General features: G+C 35.7%; 1 protein-coding gene across 6 annotated transcripts in view; it reads right to left on the reverse strand.

Annotated features, from left to right (window-relative positions):
• rxfp1 (relaxin family peptide receptor 1) overlaps positions 1-22,748 on the reverse strand; it is a 102,583-nt gene that overhangs the window by 43,829 nt on the left and 36,006 nt on the right. The gene's annotated exons all lie outside the window — the stretch shown is intronic.

Consider the following 22,748-nt stretch of genomic DNA (forward strand, 5'->3'; position numbering starts at 1 on the left):
CAGAGATGTTATTGCTGTGACAGTTTACATACAATGCTTAGAACAAAACTTCTGCGTGTGAAAATACAAAAATCTAACAACCATGTGACTGCTTGAGGTGTGGGATGAGGTGTGGAATAGCCCTTAGATGTCTCTGCTCTAGTGCACCTGATTCATGTTACTTGCTCACCACATATGCTGCAGAAGTCTGTTATTCAGTCAAGCATTTAAGTTAGGTACTGCATCATGCTGGATGAACTATTGTTCATCACTTAGTCTGGATTGTTGAGAAAAGTTGCTGCTGGGGGATTTTCATCCTTTTCAGGCCATTTTTTGTGGGCCTGCTCCAGTATGCTGTCGAGATCGCCTTTTTTCTCCAGACAATTCTTTTTCCAGATGCCTTAAGCTGTCCAAAGGGCGGTTCATTGTAGAAAACAATTTTATCCCTGTCCTCCACAGTGTAATCTGGCTACTTTCTGCAGAATGTCAGGTTATCCTTTATGTTTTACTCTGGGAGAGGAGTGACTCTTTACTGTCCTCCTTGACTGTCCAGCATGTAAAAGTCTCAGGGTGTGTGCAGAAACAGAAACACACAAGTCTTCTGACATTTCTGAACAAACCTTGCACTGCTGGGAACCTTAGAGTGTGCCAAAGATTTCTTTACTGCAGTTAAAACTCATCTTGTAGTTCTTGGCGATTCAATAAATGGTTTTGGTTGGCGTTTTTGTAAGGGTTGATGCAAATCTTGTAAATATTAAAGTGTTGGGATGAAACTATAAATTAAGAGCTGATTTTTAAAAACTAGAATAAAATTTGAAGACTTTTTTTTAGACCTCCTTTTGTTTACCTCCAGAAACAAAAGGAGGTATTAACTTTAAATTTTTCTTTCCTCTTCCAAACTCATGATGACCCGAGTTGTCCCAGTTCAGCACCTGTGGAAGTTTTCTGTTCCCTGATGAGCTTCCCTTGCCAAAAGCAGTTTTTTTTAACTTGCAGAGTAAAATGCAGATGTCAAAATCAGTATTACTTGTTACCTTTAAGGGATGCAGAAAGCTGCAAAATTGAAGCCGTATCTCAAGAAGGAAGCAAAATAATCTCAATTGCTAAAGTAAATAAATAAGGACTAAAATCCAACTAAAAAAAGAAAAATCTTGGACATGCAAAAACGCAGTCAAGCCATTTAATTTTGTAACTTAAATGGACAATAAACACCTTTAGAAAGATAGAAAAAATAGAAAATAAACAAGAAAACACATTTTATATGTACAGCTTCTGTTTATATTTTAAACTGCTAATAAATGAACATACGTTCAGAAAGGTATGATGGCAATCTGCTAAACATTTACCCAATTAAATTTCAACAGATGCTGTAAATTCATGATAAAGAATTGAATCCAAATAATAATGGAGTTCCCACAGATGCTTGCTACTAGTTCATTTAAAAAATGTGTCATTATGTTCGATGTTAGAGCGTTACAATGCAGAAGTAGATGCAGCCAGATGCATACTCTACAACCACTTTGGTGTATCTGGATCTACACTAACTGCTCAAGGATGAACTAGAATAATAACTTCTAAAATATAATGGAAAGGCTCACAAGAGTGCATGAAGAACGCTGACAGCAATATGTTTCACAATCTGCTATCAAAGGAACCCATTTCACCTTTTCTACCACAGACTATGGGTTTGCCCTGACAATTCGAAAAATCCACATTTCTGGGTAAAGTTCAAAAGGGGCAGCTTCAGCTGTGAACTTTTAAATAATAGTGATTGTGAGGAGAAAAGAGAAATCACTTGGAAAAATATAATTGTAGAGTAAGAAATTAAACCTTAAGGTTAAAGTCATTCAGTTGTTCCTTTTTCCCCCACAGCTGATATTTTTAATCAGGTTAGTCGTGTCGAGTTTGTAGAAAGCAGGACAGCTTTTGCCAACTTTGGGACCAAACTCTTTCCAGTGACCTTTGCTTCATTCCCAACGTATGGAAATCCTGCTGATCATGTTAGTAACTGAAACCACATCAATTTGGGAGAAAATTAGCATCATGGCTCATCTGTTGTTACTCTGATACCAGGTTTGTATCAGGCTGTGGTGTTCTGGTGCACATTTAACAGCATCAGAATAAACATACAAAATAAATAACGACTACAGTCAGAATCATTAAGTTTAAACTTAGTGAAAGAGTTAGTTCAGACTCTAATCAAACTAGATATCTCTCCTCACTTTGAAATGAATGCTGCTCTCTATCTGGTCAGGATGAAGAACTCTCATTCCAAGTAATTATTATTCTCACTTTAACCTCAAATGCCAATGTTCTGATCCCAAATGTCATTGTAAGGTTCCATTTCTTCCAGACATTATCAAAAGGCTCATCATCTCATAAGAGTTTCTCAGAGCAAGTTACAGCTTTCTGAATATATGCACCTTAGAGTGTAAAAACGTATTTACACAAATTATATAAAAAACATCCTGTGTTTAAAATAAAACTTAATCATAATTATTTTTGCCTCCCTGACTCCTTGGTGGTGAATTTCACAAAACAGATTCATCTTGCTGTGGCACACACTATTCACCATACATCCAGGCTCCAGAGAAAGGCCCACACAGGTTATTTTCAGAAGCCTTTCTTTGCTTTTATTAACCGACGTTTGAATAAAAATGTGGATAAATTTACAAAACTGTTGCATCGATTGACAGCTCATGACAATTTAAGATCCAAGCTGCAGTTGCTATGGTTCAAAGATGCAGCAGAAACACAACGCAGCATTCAGAAGGATGTAAAGAGTCGCAAAGCACTGCCCCTCCCACGCCTATTGCTGCACACTACTGGACAACTGTCTACTGTCCAGTCTACTCTGGGGAGGCGGAGTAGACTATGTTTTACATGCTTATGCACACACATGCATACATTTTGTTCTGGCCAAAACATTTGCAGAATAACATCATCAGGATGTTAATCTGAGCTAAAAACAATCTCATTTTCCACAAAATCATTTCCTGAGAATGTGTACATGTCCAAATGCAATGTTCATGACAAATATGTAGTCTTTAATTAATTTTATGACTTTCAATAAGAGTTGAAACAATAGTCACTAAGCTAATAATCTCTTTGATAGTTTAAAACAGACTAACTTAGAAAGGAATGAATTTTTGCATTTATTTTTTAATAACACGTTTAGACCTACAAATAGGCTGCAGTTTAGCCAAAAATATGTTATCTGGTGTTTCAGAACTGCCTTTCTAAAAATGATGGGGGGTTTTCAGCTCCATCCATCCATCCATCCATCTTCTTCCGCTTATCCGGGGTCGGGTCGCGGAGGTAGCAGCTTCAGAAGGAAGGCCCAGACTTCCCTCTCCCCAGCCACTTCCACCAGCTCCTCCGGAGGAATCCCAAGGCGTTCCCAGGCCAGCCGAGAGACATAGACCCTCCAGTGTGTCCTGGGTCTTCCCCGGGGCTTTCAGCTTTGATTGTCTAATTTCCCATGAGCATATGTTTTTGGGATCAGCATTTAATAACATTAAAACAGAGAAAAGTCTGTGAGCTCTCTAATGCTGACCGTAGTTTGGGCAGACTAAGCCACACAGAACAAAAAACAGCCCACTTGGATTTTTCAAGTCCAATCAACCTGTTCAGCATTCGGCAGAGAAATAATTTGCTAAACTTTGAAACTATAATCTTTGTTTAAAGCTACAGCAAAGCTCTCTCTTGTTTCTCCTCTACACTTCAATGTGCTCAGCATCACTTAGAAACATCTTAAGGAGTGTTTTCTTCTTTATCTCTAGTTTGCATGGCTTCCCACTCTGCATAACTTCGAAGACCTGATCCAGTTAAGACACCCCTTACTACCTTCCCCAGAATAACCTTTAGGCCTGTTCAAAGTGTCAGTGGTGATGGAAAAGGCAACAGTGAGAACCAAAGGTCCAGGGATCCAGTCTGGTTTATTGAGAAGTGATCATAACAACCGTCACCAAGTAGGCATTTGATTTTCTGATAAAGCTGCATTCAGAGCAGAGAGCTCTTGGATCATCTTGAGCTCATTAATTCTTTTGAATTCTCCTTTTCCTCTCCTCTAAATCTTCCCTCAGATTTAGAATGGGTATTAAGAACTCAATTCACTTGCAGAACCTTGCATTTCAGAGACATCCTTACAGAGACACTGATAGATCTGGAGATAAAAACCAAACCCCTAATCAGATATTATTACACTGATGCTCCTTTCTCAGTTCTGGTGGAACTTCTCTTTCAGTAGCCAATCGTTTTATGCTTGATTGATTGATTTCCTAAGTCATTAAACTGGGATTACTCTTTTATTTGGTTACTTAGGGATAGAAGATGACTGTTTCAAAACAACTGGTGTCAGCTAGAGTATTGTTATTGTGATAAACGATATATGATTTTATATACTCTATAAATACACCGTTTACTGCAACTTCTTCCTGCACAGTATAAAAGATCAAGATAATCAAAAGATTATTTCAGAAGATCACTCAGATTTCTGATGCATAAATTCTATTAAGTTACTACTGGATACTCTATAAAGTGCAGAAACACAAGAAAGTGTAATTCTTTCTTGTGGTTCTTTATCATTTTTAGCCATTTAGAGCCATTGTGGGAGGACCAAAGAGCCACTTGCAGCTCCAAAGCTGCAGGTTGCAGACGAGTCCAGCAGAGCCATTAAGATGTTTAAAAACTTTAGAGATTTTTAAAACCAGTTCGTTAGCACCCGGAAAGCCTCCGCGATCCAGTTAGAAAATGAGCAGCTCCATTTTCGACAAGCTGAAAATGAGAAAGATCAGCCTTTCTTACACCAGGATACAGTTTTAAACAATACTCAAAGTGTACGACAACAATGACATAAATGATCTTTTCAAACTGGAGGAGATTTTGGAAGTTTGTCACAACTGGAAAAAGCTTGTTTTCACCACAGGACTGACCTGAGTGTCAATCCTAAGGCAGCTGTTTATGCATAAAAAACTGGTTTATTAAATAATTCTGCTGCAACAATTTAACTCCATTCCACCCACACCTCTCCCAGCGCTCTTTATCTTTCAAAGGTAAAAAAGGATTTCTTTCAAGAAATTCCATCAATTTGAAAATCCATGTTTGGATTAGAATTTGGTAAATGCCAGAACGTATGATTTGCTCCATTTGGACTTTTTTGTTATGTATTTTTATGGTAATGTGGAGCATTTCACTAAAACGCAACAAGCAGAAGAAAGAAGTCAACCTGCCCTCCATTCAAACTCTTAGAATTACAGTTATGAAGCTTTGCTGACAGTGAAAACTTCCAGGCCCGACATCCCTCCTCGCTTTCACAGAAAAGAACTAGGGAGCTCATTCAACTCATGGGTCTGTGCTACATCTCATATTTGTTATGAATAAATAAGCATGTTTGTTCAATTTACTGATGCACTAATTAAAACTTGGTCATCCTCCAAGTGGGTCTTCAGCCTGAATAGCTAGTAGAGGCTCTTGAGGATGCATCCAAAATTCTATTGACGCTTTTAATCATTTTCCCTCCAAATGAGATGCTAATTCATCATGGTCTCATCAATGAGGTGTCCTCTTTGTGAAGAGGTGATGTCCGGCAGAATTAATATGAAACAGGCTAATTTGTACCCAATAAACAACATCACTGACTTTTCTGGTATTTAAAAGTAGAAAAGGGAAACTGATGCAGGTGTCCTTGTGCTGCTTATGGTCCACTGATAAATATTCAAAATGAAACTACATTACAGGCTAAAGCTGTTTGCAATTACAGTTACTGAAATGCCACAGAGGTTTTTTACATTCATGCAACATAGTAATAATTTCTAATGTGAAGCTGGTTATGAATTATATTTATTATAAAAATAATTCATGCCAAGTAAAACATGCTATAGCAAATTAAATTGCAGGTCATCAAATGGAATTAATGGTTTCTTGTTGTGTGGCATCTTAAATAGTAAATCTTAAAGGGGGTTACTATATAAAACCAGCTTTTTTGAGCTTTACATCATGTTATGTTATCAGAAAAAATACACCTGGAGTGTTGTTTCAATTCTTTCATATTTAAGCAGCAGCATTCTGGGATGCCTAAATGTTTGCCAACAGAAAGCGCCGATTATTTCCACAAAGCTCCTCCTTGGAGCTGCAGATTCCAGCCAAGTTTCCACCTCAGAGCAACCGTTCCCCTCCCGCCTTCCTCACACAGATCCTCAAGATTAGCAGCAGCAGCAACTAGCAAACACCAATGAGTCTGCCTATCTTATCATAGGAACTACTTCTCAGTGCAACGCTCCAAGAACGGCTGTAAACGGCATAATAGTGCAATATTGTTGTGAAGTTGTGTTGAAGGCAGGAAAAGAAGGAGCTTCTTAAAGAGACAGAGGCTTGATTTCAAACGCATCAAACTGCAAAATCAAACTTCTTTTTAGCCATGTTTGATATATGCAGTGTTTTCAATAAGTGAATGTAACAGTTACTGCTAGAAAAAGGCACTATGTGCCTGAAAAATCCATAATATCTCCATTTTAGATCAATAGAAACAACTTGAGGTTAAAAATATTAGCACCAACCATTTGGACATGTCTAAAGGTTTTCTTACAGTTACCCTGACTGATCCAACATGGCGGAAATTTAAGCTAATCAGAATTGTTTCAGCAGGGCTGGAGCTTGCTAAGCATTTATTTTTGCAAAGTTAAACCCATTGTCCTCCAGAAGTAGTATAATTCATTGTTTCAACTGAATGGTTTGGCTATTTTATGGAGTGAGAAATACAGGAGAGTTTTTCTCACTGTGCAGGTAGCGTTATGTCCAAACTCCTAATGTAGTATCATACCAGAGCGATGATACACATGAGCGGGTAGAGAGCTTTAATGAGGGGTCTTCCATCCGTCCGTCTATGGTTTACACTCCTTAACTTTATGGATAAAAGTTCCATAAACTTTACACAGAATTTCTGAAATAAATTCTTGTTGATTTGGGTTTCTTTCAGAATCGAAGGTCTGAAATTATATTTTTAATCTTTTCATTTACAGAATTAATTTCTAGAGAATAATTCAATTATATCTAATGATGCTAAACAATTTGCTCATGTTTGACGGTAAAGCCTTACCCTTTAACTTTTGCGCTCTAGAATAATAATTAGCATTTCATGATTCAGAAAGGAGCTGAGCTTCAAAGGAGGCAGGAGGCGGCATACATAATGCTTTTGTCTGCATAATGAAGATGTAGATAATGAGAATGTGGATAATGTAGAAAATGAAATTTAAATCTTTCATTGCACAAAACACAGTTGCTCCATTAAGCATCAGTGATAATAGCATAATGTCCCTGGAGGAGACAGTTGATACTTATCTCACCAACTAGTTTGTTGTGATCAGAAAGCTTTAGAACATAAGTAAAATTAAGGTTTTGGTTGAGGCAATCAACCCCAAAAATATATAGTCAGAGGAAACATTTCTAAGTTGTATAGAAATGCCCTAAAAATAATATCCTTAATCAGCTTTGATTAATTTATTGCTTTGATGTTTTGATGATTTTTCTTGCTCATCTCTTGATGCTGTAAGCCCCCACTCCAAAAAAAACACTTTAAAATCTAGCGGTATCAATTGTTCCAAAAAATAACAACAAATTAACTTGTGAACTCTGAGTTTGTGTTAAGGGCCAACTTGCACAGTAGTGCATTATTATAAACAAATGAGACACAAAAGCTCCCACTGGACTCTGGATGAGACAGGTCATACATCAACAATGAAGCCTGGTATCTCTGCACTAAATAAAGTCGACTTCCCTTCTATTTAAAGCCAGGAACAGTTTTTCTGCAGTGGATAATTCCTTGTGTCATCGAACACTATGGCCTTTTGGTTATGGGCTTTCAGGTAGGACTTAGATTTATGGGCTCATTTGCCACTTGCACTGCAGCTTCACAGTCAGCGTTATGAAGCTACTGCAGAAAATTGATGCACCTGCATTTCTATAGTTTCTGGGAGAAAAACCTTAAATATGATTATAGCTAACAGCACTGCAGAAAGCGAAAGATCAGCCTGAAAACACAACAGAACCACTCATGTGATGCCAATTTTATGGAAAACGAAGGAGCAAGTTGTTGATTAATCGTTTGGAGTCTGGTGGAAAAATGTTTTTGGATTTATTAAGTTGTGCTCCAAACCATAGGAAGCTGTTTAATTACAGAGTCTTATAAAGTTAGCATTAATATCTGGGATTAAGTCGTTTCCTGATGGTTTATAATTTTCTCAAATGATCACTTCCCTTTAGATCACAATGCCTCAGCTCTCCAAGTCAACTATCATATTGATTGGTGTTGGCATTATAAACAATGTTTTCTGTCTCCATTCTTTCATGAAAGAAAAGCTTTGGTAGAAGCTGTGTTGATGCATGTGCTGCACAGATGGAAAGTAACGTTGCTTTGTGATTATGTTAAGAAGGGAAAATTGTTAATTAAGCTGTTTATATTGTCTGCAGGTGTTTCTTTTATGCTCATAATGCATTTTTTTCTGTTCAAGTAAAGCTGCACTCGTTTTATACATGGATTTTACAACTTTTGAACTTTTCAACCACACATTTCAGTGTTTTATTTGAACTTAATACGACAGAATGACATAAACTAGTGCATCATTGTGAAGTGGAAGGAAAGAGATCCATGTCTTTGTGAAGCTCAGTCTGAGAAACATGGCATGCAGTTCTGTTCAGCTTATCCAAGTCAATATTCTGAAGGACCGCCTGCTGCTGCAGTTAGAGTTTCAAGGCCTGTTGGATGTGTCTCAACCAGCTTTGAAACTAGAGAGACCAGGTTTATAACAATCTTTCTACATGTAACATACCTCAAGCTTGAACTATGTGTAGAAAATCTGTTACAAAATATTTAGTTTTTCTGCATGGAGCTTGTTTTTTCCTGTTACTCTGGCTTCTTCTCACAGTTCAAAAACATCACTTTTCACTGTTTACTCTACTGAGGGTAAAAAATTACTCTAAACAATTTAGGTCAACAGTTTACTCTAAATTGCTGCTATGAAAGTGTGCATGGTTGTTTATCCTGTGTGTCCTTGTGTTGCCTTGCAATGGACTGATGACTTGTCCATTTTGCTCTCCACTTCTTGCCTAATGACTGATGAAGATGGACTCCAGCCCTCCCATGACCCCAAAAGGGAAACTTGGTAATGATAAACTATATCTAGGTAGGTTTGCAGTTGTGCCAGTCATTCCATTGTTGTCTGTTAGTTGCAATGTGAAAAAACATCAATATGTTTACCAGATTCTGGATTCAAACATATTTTAGGTACAGAGATTTGCAGGGTGAATGGAGTTGAAATACTACACCAGTTTATTTTGGTTTTTGTTCTTCTCTTAATGACAAACAGTTGGCAGTAGCTGAGCAGAGATGCAGGACCTGCTACGCCTGAGTATGTTGAAAAAGCTTACAGAAACATTTCACCATGTTGTCCCTTCTGACATGTTTTTTGACTATCATCTAACAGGTTGTCTTTTGACTCGTTTACCCTAGTTCTGTCAGAATCCGAAGGGCTTATAAAAGTGTAATAAAGACTCTGTGTCCATGAGCATTTTGTCTTTGATGTTATGCTCAGTTCCACTAAATAAGTCCCAGAGAGACGACCGGGGGTTCAGATTAATCCTCACCAGGGCTGTTGACATCAAACCGTCTCGTGTCTGTCAGTTGTTAAAGCCCAGAGAAAGTGTGTCATCACTGTGGTGAAGTAATTTTTTTTCTTTTATTTAATACAACTGGCAGAGATGCCCTCTGTCACTTTGGTGACGGAGGGCATCTCCCTTTTACATGACAATGCCAGGACAGTAAAAAATCCAATGTTTTGTTGATTTTTGGCCTCTCAGTACAGCAACAGCATTTCTGGCAGGACAAAAACACAAAAGGTTTGACGATGGGTTTCAGAGAGGAACTTTTTAAGAATATAAGAATATATAAATATATCTATAAGCATAAACTGAAAACCTTTGGAAATGGTAATGATGGTCATGTTACCTGTACTCAACAACAACAACGTTTTCATCTGGACATGCAGCATTTTTACTGTTGTGATATATAATTTTTTTTGGAAAATGTTTTTTGAAAATGTTTGTAAACAAGTTGCCTTGTATAAATTATTAAAGTAAGCTACAAAGTATGTTTTATTCATATATAGCACCTCTCTCAGATAAACAAAAATAAGCAGATAAAACAAAATGACACAAACATCTAGTTAATTGGTTAAAATCTTTTTTGTACAACAGTGTCAAGACATTGATTCTTCCAGGTTTAACCTGTGAACTTCCAGTTTCTAAAAACATTCCAAATTCCAACAGTGCCTCAGAAAATGGCCGATAATTTCATTTAACCAGGAGCAGTAAGTTGTGTAGTGGACAGTGTTTTGTTTGAAAGGTGCTACAGAGCCTAAAATCGATCTGCATTGATTGTTCAAAGATGAAACAAAACCATCAACATAACTGTGACTCACATCAGCATCAAACAAGTCTGAGGACTTTTGCACAGCAGCCTGCTCTGGATTTCACCTTTCAAACAATGATCTGGGAGGCAAATAATCCAGGAAAAATTGAAGAGTAAAATATATGCAACACACATATTTTATGCATCTAGAGTAAATTTTATTTTCCAAAAAGATAAAAGAATGATGAAACTAAAACTACTAAAGGAAAAACAGTGAAGTATAAACAAAAACAATTAAATTAGTGATGTCACAATTTATTGAATTGTGAATATTGAGAAACTCAAATTTTGCTAGGAGGAATTTGGAGAGTGTCAATTAGTTTACACTAACATAGAATGAATGGGACACGAAGTATCCTAAGGAAAGATCTATGGCAACACATTCCAGGATGACCATGTCTGATCAAAACACATTCAAGAGTTTTGTTGCTAAGCCCATTTAGCTCTAAATTAATTAAGAATTAGCTTACACAAATCAACAGACTTGCTCTGTATTCCAAATAACACTTAAAATGGTATTTGGAATCGAATTTTATTATGTGGAAGTTATACCTTATAACTTTTTAATAACACTTTGAGGATTTATTAATAATCTATTAATTACCAATAATTAACAAAAATAAAGTTTTAACATGTATATAAATTGTTTGTTTTTTTTGTTTTTATTTTTCTTGACAGAATATTGAAATTTAAGTAACAGATATTACAGTAAATTTATTGGTTTTATGACAGTTAACTGACTGAATCATCTAGGGTTTTAAATAATTACTTTGTCTTTAGATCGCTGTTAGGTCAGAAATAACCAAGAACTGCAGCGACTTTACATGAAATCCTTGTGTGAAAAGAGCATGACTTTGTGGTCAGGAGTGAAGTCCAGGGTTTCTGACAGTTATTCAAACCTTTTTTCCTCTTGGCATTTGCTCATTTGTCAGTCATATATTCTTTAGTTTTTCTATGTTTTGAAACAAGTTATCTCTTTTCACTCATTTGTTAAATCACAAAATCTGAACAAATGAATGTTTACAGTGCTGCCAGAAAGATAATCGTCATAAAACATGATTAACCCTCTGATTAAGTTATTTGAACATTATTTTATCAAATTATTCTAGATCTAAATAGTAAAACATCCTGAATTTAGAATCAGGACAGTAAATATCTTTTAAAACATCCAAAGTGCAAGAGACCTTTTTCCTTAAAAGACCCTTATTTATGTACAACAATGTTGGCAACCTTTAGAGCCACTTCAAAGAATAACTGATCCCAAAACAATTATGATGCAACAGAGCTTCCATGCAGAAACAGAGCAGGGCTCTGTGAAGGGTGCATGCAAAGAAATCAATGCATCTCTGTTCTAGAGGCACCACAGGGAGCTTTAGGACTTGAAAACAAAACAAAAAGGTATTCAAAAAGCCATGTATCTGATTTGGAGAGCACTCATGTGGAGATGCACGGGATCACGTGAAATTTGAATGAGAAAACAGAGAGGCTTGTGCTGGTCCTGAATTATGATGCATTGTTGTTCATGCGCAAAGGCCTGCCTTCCAAAGAGGTGCCAATCAAAATAATATATGTCACAGCATCTGAGAAAAGCCTTCTGCTGGTGCCTTGTAACATTCAGTGGTACGTGAGGAAATGACACAATGAGCCCCTAAAAATAGGAAAACAAAAGCTGTCACTAAACCTGAGAGGGATGCAGGAAAGTTGACTGGTTGAGATCATTCTGGTTTGAGTGAACACCTGAAAGACAGGCCATCTTTGGCCAATAGTACATTCTTTTTTTGCACAGAAAAAAAATCCTCATGATTTTAAAATTTTTGCACCATATACTATGCTGTAAAAAGTGATTGTTGCATTCTTGTGCTGTTTTGTAAAGGATGCAGCTTGCAGAGGGCGTGATAGTTTCAATTTAACAATAGAGATTGTTCAGAGTAAAATTATATATTTAAATGTGAAGATTTTGACATACTGATTTAAATATTTGTCAGACATCTACAAAATGCAGAACACTTCCCATGACACACAGTCTTAGAATATGTCCCATTTCTCTCCAGAGTGAGCAGTCCGATGTCTGGCTGTGCAGGGAGCATAAATCTGCTTAATGGCAAAATTAATGTACAGATGAGAATTCATAGATAAATTGGCAACTTGGGTAACATCTGACAAAAACACAAATATTAATGTATAGGTGTACTTGTTTTAAAATATTTTCTAAAAGTTTTAACAAGTGAAACTTTGGAAATATGACAAATTCATATGGATGGTATTATGTAAAATCCTCCTCTCCAGCATGAGAGTACTCTCATATATGTATTCCTAAGCATGAAACACTTTCAGACATGAAAATGATTTGCACCAAAATGGGGTAGGACTGGGGGGACTCACCACCTGCTTTAAGAATGAAAAATAAATATTCATGACTTTCAGATGTGAAGAGCTATGGGTTCATATGAGCCTAATTACTGCTGCTGAATAGTGATTGCAAAGTTTCCACAGATGCATTAAAAGACAAAGAACAAATTAGGAGTTTAATTTTTATGTCAGAGTTCAAAAATTCACAGTAAAGATTTATAGTGAAAAGAAGCAAACTTTCAAATGAACTGAAAGAACAGAGCAGTAAAAATTTTCCACTTCTTTTCTAAAGTATTTCATTTCAGTCTTTTTATTTATCCCAGCTGTTGAAAATCTATACTTAGCTTATATTATTTTCTGTCAACAGTCTAATTAGAACAGACGGCAACCATTAATGTGATTCCACGGTTTGATAAAGTGTGAAGGAGAAATTATCACATTTTTATTGAGTCCCTTTGAACTTTGGCTTCAAAGCAGATTACTGTGTGCCTTGTTGTGTGCTCATAATTACAAAAACAAGTCAAAAAGCACCAATAGACTAATGCTCAATCAAACCAATAATTGGAAAACTAATGATGGCATTCTGGTTCAGCGATTCAGGAGCAGCAAGACAGTCTGCAGGAATGCTGTGATGTAGCTCCTAAACTATTTAAAGTTTAATTCAAGGAGGCATGATGCATTATGCAAAGTTTTACTTTCTGCTTGCTAATGTCACATTCAACCATTTGTGCCTTTCACAAAAGTTTGAATAAGAAAACAGAGCTCTCAAAACAGGACGAGTACAAAGTAAATGAAATAAATTAACTTCAGATGCAGAAAAAAAGCACACAAAATGTGATTAATAACAGGTGTGACCTAAAATTGTTGGCACAGCAGCCGCTAGGAATCACAAAACTGACGAGAGGTGCCTCTTAATCTACAATCCAGGTGCTCTCGACATGAAGCCATCAGAAATCATTTATTTCCTCTGATGCCAAATTCAAGCAATTACTTATTTGCAAGGTTAGATAAGCAGGAACAGGGTGAAATTTGAACATAAGAGCTTCAAATAATCCTTTTTCTCTGTTGCATGGCTGTCTTGCGCTTCCACAGGGTAGGATGATGCAGTTTAAGTTTAAAAATGCTTCAGCATTGCTTTTCACATTGATTTTTAAACATGATGAAAAATTACATGGCATGATTGTTGGAACTGTACACTTCATACATGCACCACTGCTTCAGAGCTGACCAAGGCAAAACTATCAGATCAGTGATGAATAACATCACTTGATCTCATGTTAGGCTATGCAGATGCTTTATCTACACTGAAGAAGATCCACTCACCAATGCTGAGTTCTTAAACTGTAACCAAATCATTGATTATTCAGCTAATAATTGATTGACAACATCACTGAACTGTATTCCCCTGATGCCCAGTTGATTCCTAAATATATCCACTCTACAAAACAAGAACAAATTACTGTGCTGACCAAATCTTCTGCTAGTTGTGGAACTAAACAAACAGCCTTCATTTGTATCTTCATCTCATGAACTGAGATGGTATTCTGAAATTTGATTGGCTTTCCATTGTGCCAGATGCTGATGAAGTTTGATGTTTATCCAATGACTTTACAGAAAGAGGTAAAGACCCCTGCGATAATGACTGCTAGCTCTCAAATGGATTCACTTCCTGGCCCTCGGCCATTCACTGCATGTCTTCCCCTCGCTCTGCTTTTCTTTGTTCAGACCCTAATGAGTAAAGGCATCAAAACTCAATAGAAAATTGTCATCATTAACTTTGGAATGTGGTTGAAATAAGTTGAATTAATTAAACTAAATATCAGATATCAGAATGCCATTTCTCAACTCTGGAGCTGCAGCAATGAGAAGCTGGCAGTAACATGAATTTGGGATTCTTTACTGCAGAGAGTCAGTCATAAATTATACCACAGAAGGATGCTTTAGAAAAATATGTGATTGTTAGTGAAGTACAAGTTGAAGCAGAACTGGGAAGGTGGAATATGTCAATGCACAAAACATACCAATAAAGCTACTAAAAATAGCTGAGAATTAAGAAATGAAAAATCCTGGGTCTAGTCAAAACCCATATATAATAGATACACCTTTGATATGATGGGGTGACTTGAAACTGGCTCAAACATATCAGCTAAAAAAACAAAATTTAATAAAAAGACTTGAGGCAAGCTTTCCTCAGACTCACTGAAGTTTTTTTAACTGATTTGAAAAAAAATATTCTTGGCTATAAAACATGGATTTGTATTTGTTTTGTGTCAATATATAAAGAAAAAATATTTGTTGTACAAATACCATTGAATCACTTTCTCTGGGGATGTAAAATAACTTGATATGTGAAAACATCTTCCTAAAAAATCTTTGCTCTTCTATATTTAAGAAGTACTCTAATGTTTAATTTGCTTGTAAATGAGTCAGATGCTTCATGGATCATATTTCTGTTGAGGATTAACCTGTTGTGATGGGAGTTACATCAACAAGCTGAGCCACTCAGAGGCAGAGGAATAAGATCACATTTCAGCAGCAACTGTGTTTATAAAAACAGAAAAAGTTAGCATTCACACTTTCAACAATTTAACTTCCTTGTGAAATGATGCTGAAAGTGGTAATTGATTAAAGTTAATATAAAAATTTATAGTTTACTTTGTAGATGCATTAAACCAATAGAAAAACAAAAGTAACACTCAATTTAAAACTGGCCTATTTCTTGCATGCACAACATAAAAATACATGATGCATTATATTTAAAAATATCAGGAACGATGGAGGTGAATTAGATCATTTCAATAAAATATAAACATAAAGTGCCAAATCTACCTAAAGCTTTTAAAACACTTAAAATATTTATGTAAGCTTTCACCATTATTACATATGCTTCAGACAAGCAGACAGAGAAAAGCTATTACTGAAGATTTTACACAAAAAAGGAGCTAAAATAAGACAGAAACAACAAATCTATAGATGCTGACTACAGAAACAACAAAGCACTCAACACAAGCAGAATAGTGTTTTAGATTAGTTTTCGATCCATGCACCTTCAAAATATGTTTGAGAGATTTAGAGTCGCTCACTTACTTTAATCATTTCAATCCAGAGAAACGAGGGTTTACTTTCTGCTGACACACATGCAATAAATGAGCTCATTTGTCACTTCATAGAGAGATAGGTTAACTGTCAGGCTTAAGAAAAAAATTGTCAACATTTGTCATAATGTAACCCTGTTTTCACACATCAGAATAAGACAGCAAGCTTTGCTTTGACACTGGATTCAGCGAAGGGTCAGCTGACCTTTCGTATAGGAGAGGGTTAACGGCTCTTTTTATCACTTTGGACAGTCTTTGTATTTGTGCACATCATGGTTGGACAGATGATGCCAGGTGACACCAGAACATCAAATTATGACATTTACCATCACTTTTATAGAGGCTTTATTATATTAAATAGATTAACAATGGCTTTATTGTACACGCACTAACTGACTACATTTAACTCTGCTCGGTGTGACGACTTTCATAGTAAAACATTGTGGAAAACAGCAACAGGAACAGGAAGTGCTTATGTTAATGTAGCTGATAATCTCCTGAAACATTTAAAGAATTTATTTTGCTGCTGCGCTTCGTCTGCTCCTTCTACCCATGGGGGTGTTTCACAGTTTGGTCACTGACTTGCACTATAAAGCCTTTTTAATGATTAAATACTAGTAATAAAATAAAAAAAAATAAAAAAGTTATGCAAGCATATTAGTCTGAGTGTAACTTTCACTTGTCACCGTCTGAGTGTGTATTGCAAAAGTTTGTCAAAGTTTCATCAGCATTATCTTCCTAAATAATGCTGTAATAAAAAAAAATCTTCAGTTAGAATTTAAATGCTAATAAACAAAAACAGTTGTAATTTCCAAAATTTTCTTTATAATCTTTTATTTAATTGTAGAGTAAAGATCTCTTGAGACTGTTATTTACAAGAGAGACCTGTCACATACATCACAAAACCATAAAAACAATTTTAAAAAGTCTTGGCTGTATGTATGCTTTAAATATTTGAAATAAAAAATTATTACTCAGATTTCATTGGCTAAACAGTTCAACAGGATATCATTCAGTGAACGGAAAATTAATATGGAAATTACTTTATATTTTGTCAACCTTTTACAAACGTACACGTTGGCATGTTTTAGTTTTTTATCTTTTAGTTGCATTTATTACATGGGTCTCACCTCAATGTTGAACAATGTAGCAGCTGCTTGTAATAAAACTACCAGATATGCATTTGTATTTGTCCACATCAGATTTTTTCCACTCAGTTTCCTTTTACACATTTATAGCACTTTAAATAGGTGGATAGAAAGGTTAAAAATTTGTTTATAATTTGAAAAATATAAATTGTTTCGCTTTTGCTGAGATGAAAATTGGAAGCTAGCATGCATGCTTGAATGTCCTTATCTATAAAACTTTGTTTTTCATTTCATTTAAAACTTGGTCCTTTGTGTTGCCTTAAAATGACATTTTTCACCTTAATACACCCTCTCCGAAACAAACCAGCATTTTTTTTTGTTAAGCAACCCTGAAGTCAACCAAAAGGCACAACTTCAGTAAAGCACAACTTCAAATGGTTTCATTGTTCGGATGAAGAAAGCAAATTATTTGAACCATTGATGCTTTAATTAATAGATTTTTTCTTTGTTATTCAGACAGCTCAGAATTAGGCTGTTACATGACACTGTGGACATGTAGCTCTCTTCCCAACAACCAGATTCACTCAATTTTATTTTACCAGAACCAGCATTAAGTCCTCCAGTTATCTGAGCTGCAGTAGCTCATCTGTTGGACCGGACTCAGAGCCCGGCCCTCATCACCACATGGATCAATGAGCCTCGACTCTGTCGCTGGTTCAGCATTATGCCTTCCTGGGACAACAGTCATTAGAGGCTGATGACTGCAGACAGGGAACACATCCCAAGGGCTGCAGCTTTAAAGACGCTCTGACCCTCTCCTCTAACAATCACAATCTGGCCTTTGTCAAACTCGCTGAAACCCTTACACTTGCAGATTTTACTTGATTTAAACACGCCAATGTTGACCAAACTGTTTACTTGCTGCCTGGATATACCTTACCCACTGAGGTATTGTAATGTCAAGTCTTATTGACGAGGAGCATCACAGATATCCTGCAGATTCCAAGAAACAATATGGCCTGCAGAGAGGAGGAGGAAGGCAGCTATGGAGATCCCACACATCCTTGATACAAACTGTTTATAGTTTTACCTTCAGGTCAGCGCTGCAGACATCTTTTTGTATAAACCAGCTGCCACAAAGACCAATTTTACACATTTAGAAGAATAAAAATATAGACTATTAAAAATATGTACTCTCTAAATGTCCGTATTAACATTAAAGCAGAAGCAAAATTCAAATTCATTGTTTGTGTGCACAAACCTGGTCAAATAAAGCTGATACTGATTCTTTAATGACTATCTAGATTGTGCAGTAAAAAACTTAGCATTCAAAATGTCACCACCCAACAAATCAGTCCAGTGTTTGATACTCTAAACGGCCCCACTGATTATTCATGGAATGCTCTTACTTTTAGTACCGAACATTTTATAATCAAAGGCTAAATTGTTCTTGCTTGTACAGTTTATTTTGCATTGTTTTTGCAATGTTAGAGAAAAACACAAAGCAGAAACAGAAGTGACTTCACATTAATCAGACTCCAGGTATTAAACATTATATGCCAGAGATTAAACAATGTACTGTGGGAGCCATTTTGAACAGTGTGTGTTCCTAACAGAGATAGAATGATTCAATATTTTTCTTGACGTCTGTGTTTGACTAATATGAATGTCATATTTTCTTTTTCAGCATGAAAACAAAAGAACATTGTTTTCTGATCTCCTTCAGTCCACATGCCGTCCTCTTAGCTGTGAAATCCACATGAGTGGAAACAGCAGCTGATCTTTCAGAAGTCTGAAGCTCGGCTTTGATGCTTTACAACCTCTGACTAAAAAGCAGCTCCATAAAAGTCTGTCTAATCCTGGACCAAATGTCATTTAAGCCCATAGGCTGAACAGCGCTGCCTCATACATGTTGCTGTCGCTCCATATTAATGTTCATTTTATTAACTGTTTCCCAAAAATTCTTCCACAAACATCTTTGATATGTTTTTATAATGCTGGTTCACATATATTACAGCAGAAAACATACAACACACTAAGAGGACTGTAGAAATGGGACATTAATCAAAATAGGGGAAGTAATGTCTGTTATATCTGGGATATTGATTCGTTTTCAATCTAATAAATCATATTTATTGTCTTTTGATGATGGAAGGTTAGAAATAATTGTTGCTTTTTGGTGTTCTCAGTATGGCATTTTTATGAACTAGGGATGCAACTTATCAATTAATGACTTAATCTGAAGTTTATTGATCTTATTGTTTGAGAAAGAATTAAATATGAAGCAGCTATTTCTTGTTTCTATAAGGTGTGTTTCCATAACATGAACGGCTAGATTTTTTTTTTTAGAAATCAGGAGAAATTTAAAGCTAAAAAAAAGGGGGGGGGGGGATTTCATTGCAACTGTGTAAGCTTTATTAAGCACTAACTGCATGAACAAAAGTGTTTAATTTTTCCCATTTTCAAACTTAAAGTACATTTTGCATCCCACGCTGGACTCCATTTGGATCTTTTCACTTTCCTGTTCTGGGATGCCTCCGCCATGATTATTTCTTTTACAACAGTCATCTACAGCCACACTGCCAACACTAAAAGAAAATCGGACGTTACCAGGTAATCAAATTTAATTATTTTTAATCTAATAAACCATTATTCAACAATGAATTGTTTTCCCTTTACAAACACATAAAATACATAGCAATAAGACATTTTAAATGTGTCAATGCTGATTTTGACACAGGCAGTTTTTTTAACATGTTGAACCCAGTTGCCAACTTTAAATTGACACGAAGCAAGTGTAGAATCTCTCCCAGAGAGTACTTTGAGCTCTGGAAGGGAACCTTACACTCACCATTTTGAGGGAGCTCAAGCATGTTGACTAAATATTTATAAGTTTACATGTTAACTTTAATTGGAGATGTCCAAATCATCTGCACCAGGAAGAACACAAAATGAATTATTCACTGAAACTGAGATAAAACATAAATGAAAATTTCCAGTAGCCTTGCTTCCAAAATTTGAAGAAAACACAGAACATAAATATCCAAATTGGGAGTGAAAAGCCTCAAGTTAATTTAAAAGTGCCAGACTGAAAACTTTGAGACATGTAATCTTTAATTTAAATATATTTATTCATAAGAAAAAAAATTAATAAAATTTTGAGAAATAATTGCTTTTGAAATTTCTACATTTCTTCTTAAAGTTATTCAGATGTTTGTCAAAACTTCTGATTAGCAATCCGGGAGTTTGTTTCTTTAGGCTACAAATACAACGAGACACAGAAGCCTGTTGCTTTTGGACTCCGACAACAAGGCTGGACAAGGATCCACAGTTATTTTGCCACCCCAGGCGGTGACCAGAATGTCAAATGAGGCATAAATCTCAAACACTCAAAGTTAGTGAGCTGCAGCTCAAAGGAAGGTTCAATTAAAGAAATTCCAGCTTTCCCACAGTTGGTGCTACCACCATTTCTTCACCGGTTCTATAGGACCAGATTCTGAGTCACATCATTACTATAAAATGTCCATAGTGTACATTGTACTGGTAATTTAGTACTACCAGTAAATCTGTTAAAACATTCTTCTAAGGTTGCCACAAAAATGGTATGCATCTATACAAGTTGACAGATTTTAATTACTTTCTTTCAAGACATATTAGTCCAATCCAAGTTGCCACAAATATTTTGTTGAGGAAATATAATTATTTTGAGTGTTTAATATAGTTAATCTCACAGCCATGTGCATTTAGGTAGATTGAACATTCTTATCTGGACAAAAACTAAACAGATGTAAGCTAGGAGACAGCCAGGAGGCAAGAGATAAACATTCTCTTGGAGGAGTTTAACCAAAACACTATTCTCTTGAAAGGCTTTAAATTAGGTGGGCCATAAACCATATCTCCCCGGCTCAGAGGTCGAAGGTCGGGGGTTTCTCAGAGAAGAGGGCTGCATCTGGAGTTGGTTACAGCCTGGTACAAACGTCTAATTTTAATACATCTTTAAATACTAATCGCATGTTTTTGATTAAAGTTTATTATCCAAGTTAGAAGTATTAATCTAGTAGATGATGAATGTATTTGAAAAATGTATTATCAGTGACAATTTTGGAATCAAAGGAAAATTGTTTGAATTAGAAAAGGAATTCTACCTCATTTTGTTCTGTGAGAGGACAAAGATTTAAGTTTTTGGAGATGCTGAAATCAGAAAAGCAGAAAACTAAGTTTGATGAAAATAACTTATAATTTTAACAAGTAGTAAACGACTTTTGATTTCTGCCTAAACTGAGGGGAAGGTCTAAGTCTTTCCAAGGTAGCTTTTGGTTGGTCAAAACAGGGAACGCCCTATTTGCATATATTAACAAAAAGAAATGCCTTCACTAGAAAAGTAAATGCTCAATAATATGAATTCAGATAGCTGTCCTATTCTGCCTTCTTGGCATCGGCTTTTCTCCAAAGACATGTCTTTGCCTTTTCTTTTTCTGTCGTTGTTCTGTTTGTCTTTTAATTCTTTTGTCTCAGGTAAAGAATGTATATCTCTGTATCTCTGCAGTTTCCTTGTTAATTCATATGATGTTTTCCTATTGGATTAAACTCTGTTACACTGTGACGTCAGCACGCCTCGTTGTTTCCTTCCAGCCGTGAAGTCATACGCTCAGGGACCCGGGAAATAGGAAGAAAAGAGAGCCAAGCTTTTTTTCCAAAATTAAGCTAATTTAGAAATTCTCTTCCTAATAATTTCCAAGCCAAACTATTAAAACAAAAGTAGCATTTATTTTTGTAAATATCTCCAAATCACCCTCTAAACTGGATGCAAACTGGTTTACATCCAGGGAACAATCACTCGACTCTGTTTTATTGTTTAGGCGACTGAGCACAAATTCAACATTAGTCAGTTTTCTCCAAACATTCATGTCTTTCTTAAATTCTATTTATTTCATATCTGCATCCCATAAAGTGTTGAAAGTCTCCTTAAAGAAAGTGGCTTTCCTCTTGGGTAATTATAATTGCATAGAAGCAATCTATAAATATAATGTAATATTAGCAGTTAATGTGAAAATGCTATTTATGAGTTGAAGTTCATCTTTATCTGGCTTAGATAAAATTGTAAATCCTAATGTTTGTAATGTTGTTTTTCTCCTCTGAAGCTTCTAGCATTACATTTAAATTATGATTGGATGTAGTGGCAAAAAGTGTCTTGCATTCAGACTTTTCTGTTGTAATATTTTTTCAAGAAATTAATGCGTAGAAAGGAATAGAATAAATAATGAAATGATAAAAGAGTTGCAATAAGTCAGCACTTGCTCATCAAAATGGGTTAGTTGGTCGTTGTCAGTCTTGCAGTGTCAGCATAAATAAATCTTAATTCAGGGGCAAGTTAAGCAAGTTAGGCTTGAAGACATTGTCCTGATTTCCTCTGAGCTGCTAAGTGCATTCAGATCTCACTTAATTCTGCATTCTTTTGTTTTCAGAAGAAAAATAATGTTGGAATTCTCAGAATGAGTCAGTATTCAAAGAAACTTTAGATTTAGCTAAAACCACAACTTTCTCTGAAAGAGAACATTCATGCTATTAAAATAAATAAATAAATAAAAACTTTTTCTGACAAACTTTCCAAACTGGGATCTCAGATTGAGAAAGTAATGTAAAAAAAATAAAATAACAGTCCCTTCAGATTATACACTACGGTAAGGAATTGCTGGAGACACTGACTTTCTCCAAGGTAATTGTTGGAGCATAAATTTGTAACCAGACGTTTTACTAAACATACCGAGAGCTGCA

This window comes from Gambusia affinis, linkage group LG09 (genome assembly GCF_019740435.1).
Source record: "Gambusia affinis linkage group LG09, SWU_Gaff_1.0, whole genome shotgun sequence".
Classification (NCBI taxonomy): Eukaryota; Metazoa; Chordata; class Actinopteri; order Cyprinodontiformes; family Poeciliidae; genus Gambusia; species Gambusia affinis.